The sequence below is a fragment of the Arvicanthis niloticus genome, unplaced genomic scaffold (genome assembly GCF_011762505.2).
Source record: "Arvicanthis niloticus isolate mArvNil1 unplaced genomic scaffold, mArvNil1.pat.X pat_scaffold_69_arrow_ctg1, whole genome shotgun sequence".
NCBI lineage: Eukaryota > Metazoa > Chordata > Mammalia > Rodentia > Muridae > Arvicanthis > Arvicanthis niloticus.
In genome coordinates, this window is record NW_023046312.1 from 279,728 (window position 1) to 299,969 (window position 20,242).

General features: G+C 41.7%; 1 long non-coding RNA gene across 1 annotated transcript; it reads right to left on the reverse strand.

Moving 5' to 3' along the window:
- Positions 1–3,711: 3,711 nt before the first annotated feature.
- On the reverse strand, positions 3,712–7,452 carry LOC143433895 (uncharacterized). The gene is made up of 3 exons (XR_013070390.1): positions 6,343–7,452; positions 5,662–5,757; positions 3,712–4,798 (listed from the first exon to the last, which is right to left on the reverse strand). It is a non-coding gene; the product is annotated as an uncharacterized LOC143433895 (long non-coding RNA).
- Between the last annotated feature and the right edge of the window lie 12,790 nt (positions 7,453–20,242).

Genomic DNA, 20,242 nt, shown 5'->3' on the forward strand with positions numbered 1-20,242 from the left:
GTTAAGATAAAGGACAGAGCAGGAAGTGAATATCCACTTAAATATATTTAAAGTGCAAAGTATACTAGCCCTCACCAAACACCCAAAAGTTAACAAAATGATGTAAGTATTTAAAAAAAAATCAAGCCAGGTGTAGGACTTAAACCCCAGCACTCAGAGACAGAGGGCAGGCAGACCTCTGTGAGTTTGAGGGCAGCCTGGTCTACAAAGTGAGTTCCAGGACAGTGAGGCCTATACAGAAAACCCTGACTCAAAACCAAATCAAACTTCTGACAATTAGCTTTCCTGTGTAAAACCATTATGACCCTTTAGATAATCCAACAAAAAAAAAATGCATGTATTACTGGCAAGAATATACACCATTAACAATACATATTCTATGCTGCTACAGCAGACTAGACAAATGCACATGTGGAAAACAGCTGTGTAAGAAATATAGTAAAACACACATTTAAATAACTAACATTATTTGGATTTGTACTAAAAAGTCAGACCCCATGGACTTAGGTGAACCTTCTCTCTATTTTAATTGGTCAATAAAAGTAACAGAGCCTGTGATTGGATAGTTGCCGGGAAAGGTGGGACTGGAGGCTCAAAAGGGGGAGGCAGGTAGAGGAAGAAAAAGAGAAGGAAGAAGAGAGGAGGAAGCCACTATGAACCAGAACCACGTGGCCGGGAGAAACCACAATTAATAAGGAGTCTTAGCTTTGGGAAATAAGTTAGTATTGTATTAGATTTGCCCAATCTTGACATATGACTTATAATTAAAATATTTGGATTGTGTGTCATTTATATGGGCTATTAGGGTTGGAAATTTTAACAACAAATTGCTGCACCTTATGTCCAGCTTAGAACCGAACTATGCTGAGATGAAAATCCACCCCCACATTCCCCACAAAATAAACAACAAGGGCTTCACTCTAAAGCTGCATCAAGGTGGAAATTAAGCATGCAATGAGTCTAAGGGGTCTACAGAGAGCTGACTGAGGGGCTCCCTCCCCAAGCTCCAAGCAAACCTAGACAACCAGAGGTAGCTTCCCAACCCTGAGCTGGGACACAAGGTGGCACCAATGTCACAACACAGTTGGGGATCCCTGAAAGAAAAACCAGGGACCCAAAGTCAAGGATGCCAGAGAAGTAGCCTTCACAACTGGAGATCATTATCTGAAAAAAACAGCAGCTATCTTTCCAAAGCTTTCTCACAGACACAATGAGCTGATCTAGGCATCTCTGCCCTAAGTCAACCTTCCCGTGCATGCTTTCTGATTTCCGGATACCCCCCCCCAACCCCCACACACTTCTAAAGAAGGCACAGGATAGCCAAACCAGCTCTCACAAATGGTTACACTGCAGGCTGCCTGAGATCAATACACATGCTGCAGGCTACAGCTCAGACAAAAGATCAGAGGGCTCAAAACCACAAAAGCCAAGGGTCTTTGTGCAGTCAGCCTCTCCCTACTAATAAAAGAATCAGAAAGGACCACAACATTTTTAAACCAAACACCAGAGAAAAACAAAGACACCAAATAATAAGACCAAATAATTAAAATTAAAATAGTAATTACTGCAATCTTTTCCTCCTTCACTTCCTCCCATGTGAGTAAGGTGCTATAGAGAATTAAGGAGATTCTTAACTAGTGATTTAAAAAGTAGTGATTTTGCTTTTGTTTTTAACATTCTTAGTTTCTCAGAGTATATGTGACCAAAGTCTAAGAAATTAAATTTGCCAAGATACATTGAAGAAAATTTTGCATACTCTAGAGACCAACTCTAAAAACTGTACTAGGATCCAATCTAAAGTAACATTTACCAGCAAAACTTGTAATTATAAACAGTATGATCTAGCCAGGCAGTCTTTGGGAGGCAGAGGCAGGTGGATTTCTGAGTTTGAGGCCAGCCTGGTCTACAGAGTGAGTTCCAGGATAGCCAGAACTACACAGAGAAACCCTGTCTCAAAAAATTAAAAAATAAATAGATAATAAACAAACAGTATGATCTGCCCTCATTAAGCAATGCAACTATTTTGATTGATTAGTACTTAATTTTAACTTAACAAACCTGTCCTGAATGATTCAGTCATCACAGAGACAACAATACAAAACCACAGTAATGAAAATGTAGCTCCAGCTTTTGTCTACATAACAAGGAACTACACTAAGGACTGAAGAGTGCTAATATGCACATACATTAAGAGTCTTGGCCCCAGAGAAACAATGTAAAATCATCTAAACCAAGCAATCAAGCAGTGATGTATGAATAGAGATCTTAAATGCTAAACATGTATCAGCCAGCTGCACAGGTTTAAAAAAATGTAATACATATTGTGAACAATTTGCTGTGGGGATAAACATACACAAAAGTGACTATAAGAAGACTCAAAATTAAGAAAAAATTGTAGAGTAATACCCAATAAACAAAGACAAGTGCTAAAATGATCAGAAAGGAAAGAATCTAGATTGGGTGGATGAAAACTCAGAAAGAGGTTATTTGGAATCAAAAACAAGGAAAATAAAATTAAATAAATAAATAATTTGGAGGTAGGAGCAGAAACTGATGGAACAGTCTCACTGTGCAAAAGAAAGTGGGTGAGTAGGTATCTTAGAGTTTTATTACTGTGAAGAGACACAATGACCAAGGAAACTTTTATAAGGAAAACATTTCATTGGGCTGACTTACAGTTTCAGAGTCTCAGTCCATTATCATCGTGGTGGGAAGCATGGCAGCATTCAGGCAGACATGGTGCTGGAGAAGGAGGTGAGAGTTCTACATCTTGATCTGTAAGTAGCAGCAGGGGACTGTGACCACACTGGGCGTAGCTTGAACATCTATTAAAACCTCAAAGTCTACTTGCACAGTGACATGGCCACACAACATGGCCACACATACTCCAATAAAGCTACACCTCATAGTGCAGCTCCCTATGGGACAAGCATCCAAACACATGAACCTATGGGGGCCATTCCTGTCCAAACCATCACAATAGATAAGTCTTCAGACAGGAAGTGCATAGCTAAAACTATACATAAGTTAAAATTTCCAGATATCTTCATCAACCCACAAGACAAACTACTAAACCACTGCAGAGATTAGTCCCAGGAAGAGTAGATAGAGCTGATAGAAGAGACGGCAAAAACAAAAACAAAAAGGTAATTAAGTGATACTGTCTCGAGCCCAGTATGTTTTCTGTCATGAGCAGGTTGTGATAAAGTTTTAGTGTAGCCGCCCGCGGCCACAAGTCAACTGGGTTCACCTGAAAGGGGGGCTGGGAATGAAAGGGGACGGAGGGCAAGAAGAGATGAGGCCAAGACAAAGTTCTCTGATCAAGGCCTGAAATTTCATAATTGGCTTTCACATATAAAGGGAAAGCCCCACCCTCCAGAATCTCTTCTCGGTTCAGCCCAGGGGCTGGGCAAGGAGATAGCAGTCCGGAAGGTGTCAAGGCTAGCTCAGCAGGCAGTCCATTCTTCTTAGCTCAGGTAGCCTGCTCCAAGGCGCTAAGGCTGGTAATGCAATGCCTCTCCTAGGTCCTACAATTGCTTGATCTATTGTGGTAAAAGACTTGCAGGCCTTCTCAGGCCTGGGGGAAGGGCACATTTTAGGGTCCCTGTGGGAAGAGGAATGACAGGTCCTCTCCACTCAGGAATCGTATACAGGATTGACTGTGAGATGGTCAGTTCCCCAAGAGGAGAGACAGTATGCCAGAGACAGAGGTTTGATATTTAAATGCTCTTTAATAATGCACAGCAAACAATATATTATCACCAATGCTAAAGCTATTGTAACAAGAGGTATTGCCACATTTTCTATGCATTGACTCTATCAATATCAATACAATAAACACAAATAGTAAGTTGCTAATTACCGAAGAAATAAACACAGCAGTAAGTACATTACTATTCATGAGTTATAAGACCTGAGTCCTTATGACTGTAGTTTCCAGCAGCTTAGGTTGGGAGAGTGCTTGACCACCAAGATAAGGGCATTCTGTGGTTTCCAGCAGCTCAGGTCCAGAGAGTGTTTGACCACAAAGTGAGAGGCTTCAGTCTCTTGGCTGTCTCCTTGATGATTGCTCAGTCTCTTGGCTGCTCTTTGATGATCAATGCTGCAGAGTGCTTGGGCTCTCCACTACAGAGGAGGCCTGAAAGGAGGATCATGCTGGGTAACCATTGCTACCAGTGTGATGAAGTGCTCCGGCCAAGGGCTCCTTTTTATGCTTGAATTAGGGTTACTTCTGACATACACGGCAGATAACCAGATGTGTCTTGTTATCTGTGAGGCTATGACTTTGTTATCACACTTATGACTGGTTATCACACTTATTCAAAACAACTTATTTTAATGCACAAATATTTTGATTCATAAGGTTTTCAAAACTACTTTTGATTATCAAAACAACTTCTGGTTATCACAGCACTTCAAAACAACTTCACTTCAAACTTGTTTTCTTTCCTATTACAAATATGGAGTCAGTCCTGTTAAGGGCCTGCTCCTTAGAGATACCCTTTCCAGACTGACAATATGGCCCTCTCCTGACTTCTTTGGCAAAACCAAATGTTTTCTGCTGTGTATGTACCATTTCTCAAGCAAAAAAGAACATCAGATCCTTTCTTGGGAAAATCACAAGCATGCACCACAAAGGACCTCAGGGCCAATCCTAATCCTGAGTTGCTGCATGAAGATCCATGAAGTGAAGCCTGGGTCACTCTACAGATTCCAAGATGTTGAAGACACCAAAGCTGTGAGACATCTGCCAGGAACAGTAGCTTTCAGAGTGGAACCAGCCTGTTAGAAATATATTCTGCAGGCAGAAAAGATGGAGGGTTGGAGCCAGCTAAGCCCTCCGACATCAGATATTAAGCTAGAGAACTGGCTTTCAACCTTCCTAATACTGTATCCCTTTAATACAGTTCCTTCCGTTGTGGTGACTCCCAACTATAAAATTATTTTCTTTGCTACTTCATGACTGTCATTTTGCTACTGTCATGAATTGTCATGTAAATATCAGGTTTCAGATGGGTCATGCCCCACAGCTGGGAATTGCTGAGCTGGGGATTCGGTGATTACATGCTGCATTATCGGTCTTGTTTGGTCCAGCATTTTCTGACTATGCCCCCATTCCTCCTTTTAGGAATAGTAATGTATATCTGTGACATTGTATGCTGTAATTAATTCACTATTCAAACTCACGGGGTTATATTGAGACTGTGGAAGACTATGGGGGCTTCTGAAGTAGGATTGAATACACTTTGAATTATAACAATGGTCTCTGAGCCTTTGGGGCCTGGGAGTGGAATGTAGTGGTTTAAATGAGAATGTCTACCATAGGCTCAAATATCTGAACCCTGGTGTTGACTTAACACCTCACTAGAGGCAGGCTCTGAGGATGGTATGCAGACTAGCCTCAATTCCAGGTCACTCTCTCTGTTCATGTTTGGGGTTTAACATGTGATCTCCCAGCTCCCTGCCATGATAGTCTCATCCTTCTGGAAGCACAAGCCAAAATAATCTCTTCCATAAACTGCCTTGGTCATAGTATTTTTTTATAGCAACAGAAAAGTAAATAATACAGACTATAAATAATTGAGGATTAAAACATTTTTTTCCTTAATCCTAAAAAGTTCACAATAAAATTGGGCACCAAAAAAGTTAAATGTACTCAACCTCTGTATTCCACTAAATATTTCAGACAGCGTCCCATCCTGCTGCATAGCAGAACTGCTCCTCCAGCATCTGGATCTTGGCAGCCATGTACTCCTCCTAATCAACCAAGAAAAGGCAAGACAATAAACAACAGTTACAGCTCCCTGCCACACAATTAACTTAAAAGCCCCCTGATAGATTTATAAATACAGTCTCACTTTTTAAACTCTAAAATAATTAGGCTTCACTGTTTTGATTATCATGTCTTTAAAGTAAAGCTACAGGTGACAACAGTGGTATGTGTTGTCCAAACTGCAAATGATTTGTTTTTACTGATTATTAAAATTTTATATGTTCACTGTGTTTTCTCAAAAATTGACACATAAAAAGAAAATGTTTTACTCTATATAGATGATTAACTGACAACATGATGTACTAGATACTTATATATTTTCCCCAATTCTCAGTATTTCTAGCAATGCTGAGATAAACTAAAATATATTAAATTGTTCTGTGCAAGAATATCTACTTCCTCAGGACAAAATCCTTGATAGTAAAGTAAACTTTAAGGGTTAGAGTTTATGAACAGTGAAAATACAGAGTTGGTGTATAAAGTCACATGTTATACCTGAAGCCATATCATAACATAAAAATAACAAAAATTATCTAGACATGTAAATATCTTTAATCATTAAAACACACCTATTTCCCAGCCATCATTTTCTGCTTGCTTCCTACAACACTGCCTCATGGTGTGTGGAACTTCTGTATGGGGAGAAAAAAATAAGTCAATGTTATACCATAATGTACTCTTCATTGATCTTCTATCAAGGGAAATAGGAAATTTGAAAATTTAAATGTCCAATTAACACAAGACAAAAGATTAATGCCAAATAAACCTTATCAAAATATGTTATTCTCAGGTTGCTTTATCAGTTCAATCTGTCCAGAGAACATCCTCCCTACAATTTAAGCCTCATATGTAAACACTTTTCAACTTTTCATCTTGGTCAGAGAGGTTGACAGAGAAAGAATCTATGCCCTCCTGAATAACAACACTTAACATTCACTTTGCATAAAACATCAATAAATCCAACATTACTATCACCTACTTTTTTTTACCACTAACTAGTTAAACAATCTACTAAAATATTCCCTTTATCATCTGACCTAAAATGGCTCCTAAACCGTGTCATGCTAGCCACTCAAGCAAACACACACACAGAATAACACATTTGCCATACAAATGCATCCCCCAAGAAGTTCATTAAAAGAACACATCGTAAGGGGCTGATTATTGTTGTAACAAATTTAATACATGAGGCTGAAATATAATACAGCAAGGGGGTATTACTGCAGCCCCATGCCAAGATGTGCTCTTGAGAAATTACTACATGAGAGAGGTCAGGTATAAGGGTGTTTATTGGGAGAAGGGAGAGGGGTGAGGCCTGCAGACTGGGTAAAGGCAGACAGACAAGAGAAGGGAGTGGGGGCAGAGGACAAAAAACACTGGCATTCGTAAGGCAACACTGTGCCATACAACACCATGATTACTAAATGCTGTCATGTCTCAAGCTTCAGGCTTAGGGACTAACTAGTAAGCCAGTTAAGTCATTGTTAGATCCAAAGAGGCACAAAGTCAAATTTTTCTAGCTACAAGTTAGGCTATCACTGCATTATCATTCATAAATACAATATTCACATAGCTTTCTATAATTATCTAAGTTTATATCAAAGATTATTATATGAAGCCTTACATACACTATCAAAGTCAAATTGGCTTTGGTAAGGTTTATGAGAATCTTTAAAACATATTTTATCAACACACATGACTCTTAGTTTTTGAAATGATCTTTGATTTGGTTTCTCTTTCCAACATTTGTATTAATGACTATATATATATATGAAAGATAGGTAAAGATACACAGACGTTATCAGCTAAGTCACAGGAGTGAGAAAGACAATTTATATGTTTTAGGTGGCATATGTAAAAGGCCTTGAGAATAAATTACTAATTCTGCGGACAGAAGAGTTTTGCTTCTAAACTTGCTCTAGGCATGTGCAAGGGTGTTCAGTGGTGTCCTCATTATGAAGCCCAGAATTTCCATGCTTCTCTTAAATTCTCCTTAAGTAGCTTATTTGCCAGTCCTAAAGATTTCATCCCTTAAGAGTCAAAGGAATTCCTATTACAAAATTACTGGTTCAAAATTCTGAATCTATACACCTCCTTTTAAAAGCAAATGACTTGAGAATTCTGTGAATGTGTATGTCACAGTCATTAAATGTAACTATATGCAGTCAAATGAATGAAAATGTCCCCACAGACTCAGATATTTGGACACTTGTCAACTGGTGGTGCTATTTGGAAGGGATTAACAGGTATGGCCTTGCTGGAGGAAGTAAGTCCCAGGAGGTGAGCTTTGAGAGGTTGAAGACTGTTGTCATATCCAGTCTGTATGCAGCTTAGAACACACAACACCAGACCAAACAGTTCCAAGGGGGAGAGTTTATTCAGGAGATAGGGCAAACACGGGGTGTGGGGGAAGAGAAATAGAAGAAGATGGAAGAAGAGAGCAAGGTTCCTCCTGTTTTATATGGGTGGTGACATATCCTCTCCCAGGTAAAGGTGAGGTAGGCAGGTGGATTCTGGGAATGTATGGCAGTTGCCTTAGCAACAATGTGGGGGTTGCCTAGATGTGATGCCACTGGGTTCCGGAGCCTGATACCAACAACCTCACATTAGTTAATCTGTGAAGTGGACTGAAGTAACCCTGGCAAGAAGCAACTGGCTAGAGCAACTGTATTCCACTATGACAACACTTTTGTTTACTCTACAGTCAATTTACAAATACAACTGTGACACACACAAAAAAAAAACTATACAAATAAGAGCCACCTAAGAACAAAATTAGTGGGTAGAGAACTTTAGCCTTTTCAATAACCGTGCTATGTTCAAGGAGATAAAGCAAAGGATAAAAGTTAACTTATAACTCTTTAGCCTCAAAACAAATTACAAATCTGTTTTAAGTTCAAGCCAACAGAGGCTAGCTAGCAATGCAACCAGAGCCTATCTCAAACACACCAATAACCAAAATAAGTAAGTGCAAGTGCCTCTGAGTGATGTTTAATCAATCCAATTACTGTAATCATATCCAGATGTAAAGTGCTACCTTACCTTCACTTAGAGTTACAAGAAAAATTTGTTAGCTAAAACAAATATACAATGAGTTAATTGGTGTGCACATTTAGTCATATGACATAACTCATGTGACACAAATTCAGAGAAAGCAATCTGTGGCTACTCAAGGATAAGGTGAGATAAGCTTGGTTTAAGACCACTCCTATCTCTCTTCTCAGGACCTTTTCCCTTACTTTTTTTTTTTTTTTTTTTTTTTTTTTTGAGACAGGGTTTCTCTGTGTAGCCCTGGCTGTCCTGGAACTCACTCTGTAGACCAGGCTGGCCTTGAACTCAGAAATCCACCTGCCTCTGCCTCCCAAGTGCTGGGATTAAAGGCATGCGCCACCACCGCCCAGCCTTTTCCCTTACCTTAACCATCAGTTTTCTACTTAGTTACTTACAACTGAGGACATTAAGTACAGTGGAATCCAGGTTCATCTGTATTTAAAGGAGTTTCTCCAGAAGAAATACAATGGGACATTCTTTTAAATGAAGAGAGCTAGTGAAACTGGGATATCATATGCAAAGAAAGGTGGACCATTAGCTTACACTATATATAAATAGTAATTCAAAATTGATTTTTAAATGGACTTAAACATAAAACCAAAACTATTGAGCTCTAGAAAGAAAAAATAGGTGACTATTTGGCAGTGGACTTGGCAATATTTCTTGGATATGGTATGAAAAGCACAAGAACAAAAAAAAAATAGATAAACTAGAAAATATTCAGATTTAATACTGTGGAAGCAGAAGGGGTCCATGACAGATATCAACTGGAACAAAGGAGTAGGAGCTGGAGGGAGGCATGAACAAATGATAGATATGCATGAAAATTCTGTGATAAATCCCATGAGTTTGTATGCTAACTAAAACTCATAATTAAACTTCTGGGGAGAAAAAATAAAATACTGGAGCTGAAGAGATGATTCAGCACTTAAGAACATTTGCTTCTCTTGCACAGGACCAAAGCTTAGTATCCAGCACCCACAAGGAAGCTTGGAACCCTCTGTAACTCCAGTTTCAGGACATCCAACATTTTCTGCCCTCTACATGCATGCTGTAAATATACCTTTATGTAGACAAATACTCATATACTGAATATCATAATTATCACTACTCAAATCACCCTGCTGGTGGCAACAGCACACAATCCTCACCACCCACCAAAATGCTCTGGATTCACAAATGAAACACACACACACACACACACACACACACACACACACACACACACACACACACACACACACACACACCACACACACACACATACCACACACACACACACACACACACACATACACACACACAGACAGCCTTCTATTTAATATACTTTAAACAGCACAATGTCTGGGTACACTGAACCAGTCCTTTGTTTCAGCTGGATCATGTCACAAAGCAGGCTCAGCAGGCAGTCTGTTCTTCTAGGTTCTTCTAGGTTCAAGTGTAAACAAAGAGGCTGACTTCACCTAGGTGTTAAGGTCCTGTGTGGCATGCAAGGTCTGTTCAGTCTGCTCAAGGCTGAGGAGGGCACAATGAAATATTATTTAGACTTAGGAAATTTAATAAGTGCAACAACATAATTATGAAAATTTGCTAAGAAAAAGCGCCAGTTTGTAAAGATACTCTACCAACCCACTCAGACCAGATACTTCAAGTACTAAAGAGAGACTGAAAATAGGACACTGTGTTTTGGGACTGGAGGTAGTAACAGAAGCATCTTAGGTCAAGATGAAAGGGATCTACTGATGAATGGTGGTAATGTCTGTTGCACACTATAGTAAAGTTACTGAACATATCATGTAAAAAATGGTTTGGACCAGAGATGGATGAGCAGCCAAGAGCACTAGCTTCTCTTTCAGAGGACTGTGGTGGGCTCTGTTGCCAGCACCCACATGGCGATTTGCAACTCCAGTACCAGGAGTACCCAATGCTGTCTTCTAGTGAAAGAAAATTTTAAAATAGGCCTGTCAGAAGCCAGGACCCTTGCCTCTTACCCTCACCCCCTACTTCTCCCCACCTGCACAATGTCTCCTGCAGCTTCATCTCCCTAGCAACCACAAGGTTCTGTTTGATAGTTACAAATAGATTTTTAGATGTAAAGCAGTGTACCGTATCTTTTGAAGTAGGCAGTTGGACCGCCATTGTTTTAGGGCACAGGCCCAGAAGATTCTGTACTTTCCCATCACCTGGATCCAACTTTCCCATCACCTGGATCCCTCTTACCCCTCCCTTTGAAAAATGTATTATAAATAAGCACTTGGTGCCCAAATATATGACTCTTGACAAGCATTTGCTTCCTTGAGTCCATTCTCTCTCTCGCTCGCCCGTTCTTCCAGGTTGCAATCCTCCTCGTCCCTCACAAATAACCTAGGGCCCGCAGGTCAGGTCAGGTGGCGTCCAAATGTTGGGGCTCGAGGCACGGATTCCTCAGGATGGAGCTTTGGCAGAAGAAGGCGTGCGCATGGTATATTGAGTGAGACAGGATCATCGCCCCGTGACCTGTTGTCCTCGGGGTAAGTTTCATTCTGTCCCATAAGAATGGGCCATTCATTGTCGAAGGAGGCATCCTTTATAAAGGACCTCAAACAGAGTCTCAGAGAGAGAGGAATTAGGGTTAAGAAAAAAGATCTTATTGATTTCTTTGTGTTTATTGATGAACAGTGTCCTTGGTTTATGCTTGACGGTCCTATCATACACCCTAAGAAGTGGCAAAAAGTGGGTCGTGAACTAAATGAAAAAATTAAATGTGAAGGTGATGGTGCAGTTAATCCAACAATTTTTTCATTTTGGGGTATTATTAGGGACATTATTGAGGATGCAGACAAAGATTCGGGTAAGCGCCAGCTCTTGTTGGTCGCAGAATACTGCTTATCACAATCATGCCCTGGCTCCGCTGGTTCCTCCCACCTGCCATCTCAGGCCTCTGTTCCTTTTACACTTATTGATATGCCTCATGAGTCTCAGCTTCCCTCCTCGTCCGATTCTCCTCATATTTATCCTGATTTGTCGGCTTTGGATTCTTCTCACCCCTGGCCTCGCCTGTGCGCCCTTGTCATAGTTCTGTGCCCGCGGCTCCTTTGCCCCCACAATATGTGCCTCTAGCCACTGGCGACCCTTACATCTCTCACTCTCAAACTTCCTACTGTAATCCTGTTCTTCGGAAGCCGAAGCCTCTGCTTCTATGCCCTCCCTATGCTGCTTTTCGATATTTGTCTCCATCCCCCTCCCTAGCCGCCGCCTCGACCCGCTCCTGCATGCAGCGTTTTTGCTCTTCCAGCCGCAGCCGAGATCGCAGATCTGGCGCGCAGCGTTTCTGCTCTCCCAACAGCCGCCGCGATCGCAGCTCCTCTGCTCTCCCAGCCGCTGCTTCAGCGGGCGGCGATTCTGCCCTTCCAGAGGTTCCAGCCTTGACACATTTTGCCCCCATCCTTTCAGCTTCGGCGGGCTCTGCCTCAGCGCTCTCCACTGCTTCTGAATCACAGCCTTTGGATCCTGGAGCTTCTGCCACGTTTGTGAAAGAAGCGTCTCCCTCAGCCACAACACCATTTCCGGTTTCTTTGGTCCCCTGCAACACTCCCTATCCCTGCGATTCTGACCTTTCCTATTTTGTCTGCTTCCCTTTCTGATATGAAGGCCCGACTTTCTTCCCAGGTCCATGAATTGACAGAGATCTTTCACCTACAGGAACAGATTTCACGGCTTTCTGCCCTGTATTCCTCCTCCTCATCACCTGATCCTCAGCACCTCATCTTTCCTGTCACTCTCTCACAGGGGCTGAGCTCCCTAGGCAGCCGCAGCAGCAACAGCAGCAGGCTGCTTTCCCCGACCCAGAGCCTTTGAACTTCAGGGTGAAGCCGCCGCTTTCACAATCTTGACTGGCCTTCTCTCAGGGCACCTTCTGCTCCCCTCCCCATGCTCGCCTTTCCAACCTTCTCTCTCTTTCTGATATGCGAAACTGCCTTTTTTTCTCAGGTTCGTGAGCTGAGAGACATTCTCCATCTCCAGAAAACAAGTTTCACATTTCTTGGTCCTTTGCTGTTTCTCTGCCTCTCCTCCAGATTCCTTCCACCTAGCCTTTCCTGTTACCCGATCACAGGTTCCTTACAGACACCCGCAGCTTCTGATTCAGAGTCTTGGCAGACTTTGCAGTACCCCACCCCCCACCCCCGCTTCCTGCCTTGCGCCTGCTTCCTCTTCTGAGCCCTGGGTCTGAGCGGCCAGGTGACCAGGCAGTACATCCTCAGGAGGCTTTACAATAAAACTTCCTCACCTTTACAATAAACTTAAGACCATCCCTGCTGGGGGCCAGCCCAGCCCCGACATGGGGAGAGAGAGAGAGAGAGAGAGAGAGAGAGAGAGAGAGAGAGAAAGAGAGAGTACTATCCTAAAAACTTCTTCTGAGGATAAGAGACTGCAGGCTAGTGTGATTAACACCTATAGTCTAACAACAGAAGATTATGCAAGGTGGCTTTGTTCTATCTCAACAGGAACTGCTGGGCTCTAACTGCTGGGTCACAGAAAAAAAAAAGACATTTAAAAAAAAAGTTGCTATGGAGTTTATTAAATGTAAAAAAATATTTTATAAAAGCTATCTGAGGGGAAACGTGAAAAGGTCCTGAGTGGAGAGGAAGAGATTCTAACAAAGTAAAATTCTAAGTGATGGGGTCTTAAATAATTAATTGATTCCTAACTCGCTAATTTCTAATTCACTAATTTAATTAACTCACTATTCTAACTGACCATTCTAACTAACTAATTCTTATCTTTTTGCTCTCAGAACTTATACATCTTTCAGAGAACATGGTCACATGTTACAAGGTTCATCACAAGTTCACACCAAATTTCAAGTCATAAATTGAAATAGAAGTTTACAACATAAAATGTTTACATGAATACCCATTAGAAGTAATTATTTAGCTAGACATTTATCACCTGTTTATCTTTATAGGTTTGCAGAAAGTTTGAAATTATAATTTAAGAAATTAGTAAAGTTTTATATAGATAAATCTAGATAATATTTTTTTGTTCTGGTATTTATAATAAATTGTGGAATTTTTAGTAATTTAGGCTAATTGTTTTATGACCTCTTGAAATGTGCTTTAAGCAGGAGAAGATTCAGCGAACCGCCGGTGGCTCGGCCCTTAAGGCTCCCGCCCGCAGAGGGCGCACCGTCTCTTGGTGTGTGGGTTTGAGTCCCGCCGCCGTCTCTCCCACACCATGTCTTGTGGAAAAAAAAAAAAAAAAAAAAAAGCAGGAGAAGATTCAGTTACTATTTCTCTCGAGATAATTAATTGATAATACTCGGGAGATTGATAGAATTTTTATTATAGTTTAATTATGTTTGAGAGATTTAATAACAGTTTTGTTATAAAAGAGCTTAATAATTATTGATATAATTTTAGAAGTTTTTATAGGGTCATCACTAAGATTTAAGAAGTCATTTATTTGCCTATATAATATTATTATAAGATAGTACATCTTTGTGGATCTACAGAGATCTGCTACAAAGGAGAGTGCTATTACTTGGTTATATTAATATAATAATAATAATAATAAATATATCAATAATAAAAATAATTAACAATTATTGATATAATTTTAAGAATTTTTATAGAGTTATTATTAAGATTTAAAAAGTTATTTATTTGCCTATATAGTATCACTATAAGACAGTACATTTTCGTAGATCTATAGAGATCTGCTAGGTGATCTCTATAAAGGGAAATGCTATTGCTTGGTGATATTATTAATAATAATAATAAAGAGAAAAATATATTAATAACAAAAAGTTTTCCTAAAATCACATCCATCATAGCCTTACTAATGGGACATACTTGTTACAAATTATATAGTAATCTGAGGCAAACATTTTAAGATGATCGTTTGCTCATTGTTAGCTTGTCCCATTATGGCTTTTGATATTTTAGTTCTGCCGACCTCATTATTTCCTTGGTAAATGCTTTTTTTGAGGCTGTCCATAATACCAGCGTCTCCTTTAAACAGTTCTGTGCCCAGCTTAATATTAAACATGTTACTGGTATTCCATATAACCCCCAAGGACAGGGCATTGTAGAAAGGGCATATCAGACCTTAAAGAACATGCTCTTAAAATTACAACATTCAGGGGGCATTTTATACCCACAAAAGGGGAATCATAAAATTTTGTTAAATCATGCACTATTTGTTCTTAATTTTTTGACCCTTGATGAAAAAGGAAAGTCTGCAGCAGATAGGTTCTGGCATCCTACTACAGCAGACTCCTATGCCAAAGTCATGTGGAAAGATCCGTTGACATATAAGTGGAATGGTCCTGACCCAGTCCTTATCTGGGGGAAGGGACACGCGTGCATATATGATTCAAAGGAACAAAACGCCAGATGGCTACCAGAAAGACTAGTAAAATTGGCTAACTCTACCCCAGGGATACTCCCTGAGAATGGTTCTTAACTGTGCTTCCTTTCAGAAAGATGCATCCAGTCGCCTTATTTCTCCTACTCCTCCTGCTCATACTTCAGATTTATCCAACTGTGAGTATTAAATCCCAACACTCCCCATATCAGATTTATAACTTTACTTGGGTCATAATAAATCAAGCAGGAGACATTGTTAATTCCAGCTCTTCACTTGGAACCCAGCCTTCATGGCCCTCTTTAGAGGTGGATCTTTGTACTCTTGCCCTGGGAGCCAGTGCAGATTGGGGGACCCCCTCTCATTATTGGCCCCAAAGTGTTGATGCACCTAACCCCAATTATGATGGCCACCTTATAGGATGTAATTCCTTTGATAGGAGAGTCTCCTTGGCCAATGATCCATCTGGCCTTTATGTATGCCCTGGACCTACTCACCGTAATCGCTCTCAAAATTATAAATGTGGCTATAGCTCTGATTATTATTGTGCATCTTGGGGCTGTGAAACCACAGGAGATGCATATTGGAGACCCCATTCTTCCTGGGATTATATCACTTTAAGGAGAAAGTTTCTACATACATATTTACAGGATAAACTAGGAATTAAGACCGCCCAACCACTTAAATCCTGGTGTGCATTCAAATGGTGTGTCCCTCTTCTTATATCCTTTATGGATGTAGGAAAGAGTAAAGACTGGACAGGCCAAGGGTATGAGTGGGGTCTACGTCTAAGAGAATGCTCGACCTTTTCACTCACCTGCTCAGACCCGGGACTCATTTTTAGAATTAAGCTCCTTAAGAGTATCCCTAATAAAAATGTTGCTGCTGTGGGCCCTAATCCTGCCCTACAGCACCCTCGGCCACCAGCCAAGCCCGTCACCAGGCCTGGAACTATTGCTCCAGCCATTTTATCTCTCCCCACCTCCCCCCAGGTTGCCTTATTCCAGCCCACTATACCTGCGGGTCCTCCTAATTCTGCTGACCTTATTATTTCTTTGGCAAATGCCTCCCTTGAAGCTATTCATAATACCAGTGAATATCAATATCGAGAATGTTGGATTTGTTTTTCACCTACTCTCCCTTTTTATGAGGGAATAGCTATTTTTACCCCTCCCTTCTTTTCTGATAATAGCAATTTGTTATTATGGGCCACTTCACCTGAAGGAGGTCTCACTCTTGGTTCCATTTTGGGCATGGGCCTTTGCCTTTTGGGGCCCTCTATGCTTCCCCCCCCCCAAGATTTGGTCCCTATTTGCAATCAGATATTGATTTTAAATAATACCTTTTTATATACCATTGCATCCAATGGTACATATTTTGCCTGTGCCACTGGATTGACATTATATATTTCCAATTTTGAATTTTTAAGGACCAGAGATTATTGTGTAGTTGTTACCATTCTTCCTCATTTTCTTATTCATGACTCAGAGTCTTTTCTTAATATTCTAGATCAAGGTCCTTCTCTTAGGATCAAACGAGAGCCTCTGACAGCCCTTACGTTGTCTGTCATATTAGGAATCAGCGCTGTTGGTGCAGGAACAGGCATTGCTTCTCTAGTCACCTCCAATAATCATTATGCCCATCTTCAGTCTCTCATTGATAAAGATTTAAATAATTTGAGAGAAGGAATACAAGACCTTAAGGACTCTGTGGCTTCTCTTTCTGAGGTGGTGTTACAGAACAGGAGAGGACTTGACCTTGTCTTCCTTAAGGAAGGGGGTCTCTGCGTAGCCCTCAGAGAAGAATGTTGCTTTTACTCTGATAAGACAGGCCTTGTCCAAAATAGCCTGGACAAGGTCAAAAAGAGTTTGGAGGAAAGAAAAAGAGCCAGAGAACAACAAGAGTCATGGTATCAAAATTGGTTCTCTACTTCACCTTGGCTTACTACCCTATTGCCTAGTTTACTAGGACCTTTTGTTGGTATTTTATTGCTTTTGTCTTTTGGCCCTTGGGCCTTTAACCGTCTCACAAGTTTTGTTAAGAACCAGATTGATGCTGCCATCAAGAAGCCGGTTGAAGTTCATTACCATCAACTGAAGATTGAGGGAGATCCAGAAGTGACTCTGCCGGAGACAGGCTCAGCTGCCAGCCCCCTGCCTCCCCCTATGGCCGACCCCTAGACTTCCACACCCTCAAGAAAAGTTCCTGGCATACCTGGCTCTGCCCTCGTTTCTCTCGCTAGGAAGCCTGGCCTCTTGATCATCCCAACAAAAATTGGCTTTTTTCTAAACTAAGGCCTGCCTTTGATGTGGTCCTCTAATATCGGGGAGTCTTCCATTATGACAATATTCACCCCAAATGACAAATGGCTGATAACCTAGACATTCACACAGGGATTAGGATGGCTGTGAGTTAGCCCAATGACGGGATTATTGTAGGTCCACTTCCCAGGGGCCCACCCAATGCAGCCGGAAAGGAGTGCGTGGTGCTGGGAGTGGGTGCAGCCTACATAGCCTAAGACAGGGTCCTCACCCTCCTTTCACCCACCTCGGGGTCCCTTGATGTTGCCCATTGTCGATAGCCTAAAGCCTTTGACCATCAACGTGACTCGTCTCACATTAATGTCTTGGGGTTATGAACTCGTCTAAGACCCCCCCACAATTTGACCTCCAAATTCTAAACTCATGTAGTTGGGATTGATGACAGGATGCCCTCTCCATCTAAACAGAGAAGAGGGAGATGTCAGAAGCCAGGACCCTTGCCTCTTACCCTCACCCCCTACTTCTCCCCACCTGCACAATGTCTCCTGCAGCTTCATCTCCCTATCAACCACAAGGTTCTGTTTGATAGTTACAAATAGATTTTTAGATGTAAAGCAGTGTACCGTATCTTTTGAAGTAGGCAGTTGGACCGCCATTGTTTTAGGGCACAGGCCGAGAAGATTCTGTACTTTCCCATCACCTGGATCCAACTTTCCCATCACCTGGATCCCTCTTACCCCTCCCTTTGAAAAATGTATAATAAATAAGCACTTGGTGCCCAAATATATGACTCTTGACAAGCATTTGCTTCCTTGAGTCCATTCTCTCTCTCGCCCGTTCTTCCAGATTGCAATCCTCCTCGTCCCTCACGAATAACCTAGGGCCCGCAGGTCGGGTCATAGGCCCAAACTAATAAAATAACAGGGCCCTGTGATTCCTTTTCCTAACCTAAATAGTTAAAAATGCCTGTCAGCAGGTTTGGGCCCAATTAATTAGTTACAGAAAATATAGAGTTATAGGACCAAGGACAAGGGCCTGTTGAGCCTCCCAAGGACTTGGCCAGACACATAGATAAAAAATATACAAAGACATCCTTAGAAGAACAGAGATATGTCCAAATGAGTAATGGGCCATCTGGTGTTCCTCCAGACCCTTTCCCCCTCCCCTTGAGGTCTTCTCAAGGTCCAAGAAACTGCAATTAACTAGATACTATGTTAACTTAGACTGGTACAATCTGCTGATGTAAAACAACCAATCGTGTATATCCACATAAAAATCTCCCAATTCCCCCACCCCCTTGACTATATAAGTCCTAATTCTTAGAGCCTCGAGGTCAGTCCCTCTATCCCCTATGTGAGATATGGAGATATGGACTGGCCCAGAGCTCTGATATTACACTGCCTCATGTGTTTACATCAAGTTGGTCTCTCGTGAGTTTTTTGGGTGGGCGCCTTCCTGAGACTTGAGTGAGAATCCCCCTTTGAGTCCTTTCATTTTGGTTCCCTGACCGGGAAGCTTGTCCAGGATTTGTGGGACCACCCAGAACTCACGAAGACCCCTTGGAGGTGGGTTTATGTCTGTGTGTGTGTGTGTCTTGGTGTCTGAGTGTGCAGCTGCTGAATCTGTGTCTTGTTGTCTGAGTGCAGTACTACTGATTTTGTTTTCTGTGTTCTGATTTCTGGTTTTCTAGCAGGTGCGCTTCGAGCCTGAGGAGTCTCAGCGCTAGCGGATGGTGTCCCCGCAAGCTGCACATCTGGTTTTCTGACTGGTGCACTTCCAGACTGAGGAGTCTCAGCACAGGCGGATGGTGTTCCCGCAAGCTGCAAATCTGGGAGACGTCCCAGAAGACAAGGAGGGTCGGGATTGCATCCTGACTGCCCATTCTCTGAATGAAGGAGACGGGGTTCTCCTACTATAGGGGAAGGTACGAGGACCTACCCCATCGGAACTGGCGTTTGGTTGGCTGTTAAGTCCAGACGCGGATGAGTGTGTTTAAATGTAATAGGGTCCTGTGTCTTTAAATTTGTTTCTGTGTTTCTTCCATCGCCGTTAGACTACATCCAAGATGGTGGCCAGCCTGGGAACTACATTTCCCAGCAGGCCGTGCGGCTCTAAAACGTTTTTCTGACAGTCTTTTTATGTCCTGACTGTACAATTTAGTCTCTGTGCTGCCCGTGGCAGTGGTGAGCTGTCTGTGTTGTTTGTTCTCTGTGTTCTTAGACTCTGACTGACGTTTTTTGTTGTTGTTTTTGTTTGGACTAAAACTACTGTGTAAAACATCCTGAGTTAAAAAGAGATAACATGACCACCCACCGGCAGAAAAAGAGATAGAGCCGCCAGTGAGTGCTGCTACAGAGCAGTGAGGCAGGCAGGTCCTGTACAGAGGAGGCAGCATGCGACAACTCCCTAACTGGGTGTGTGTGGCTGTGCAGGGGACCCCAAGGTTGCTGCTGTAACAAATTGGCAGCTTTCCACCTGCTGCCTACGAAGATAGGTAGAGCCCAGGTCCAGAGAACATCCTCCCTACAATTTAAGCCTCATATGTAAACACTTTTCAACTTTTCATCTTGGTCAGAGAGGTTGATGGAGAAAGAATCTATGCCCTCCTGAATAACAACACTTAACATTCTCTTTGCATAAAACATCAATAAATCCAACATTACAGTCACCTACTTTTTTTTTTTTACCACTAACTAGTTAAACAATCTACTAAAATATTCCCTTCATCATCTGACCTAAAATGGCTCCTAAACCGTGTCATGCTAGCCACTCAAGCAAACACACACACAGTATAACACATTCGCCATACAAA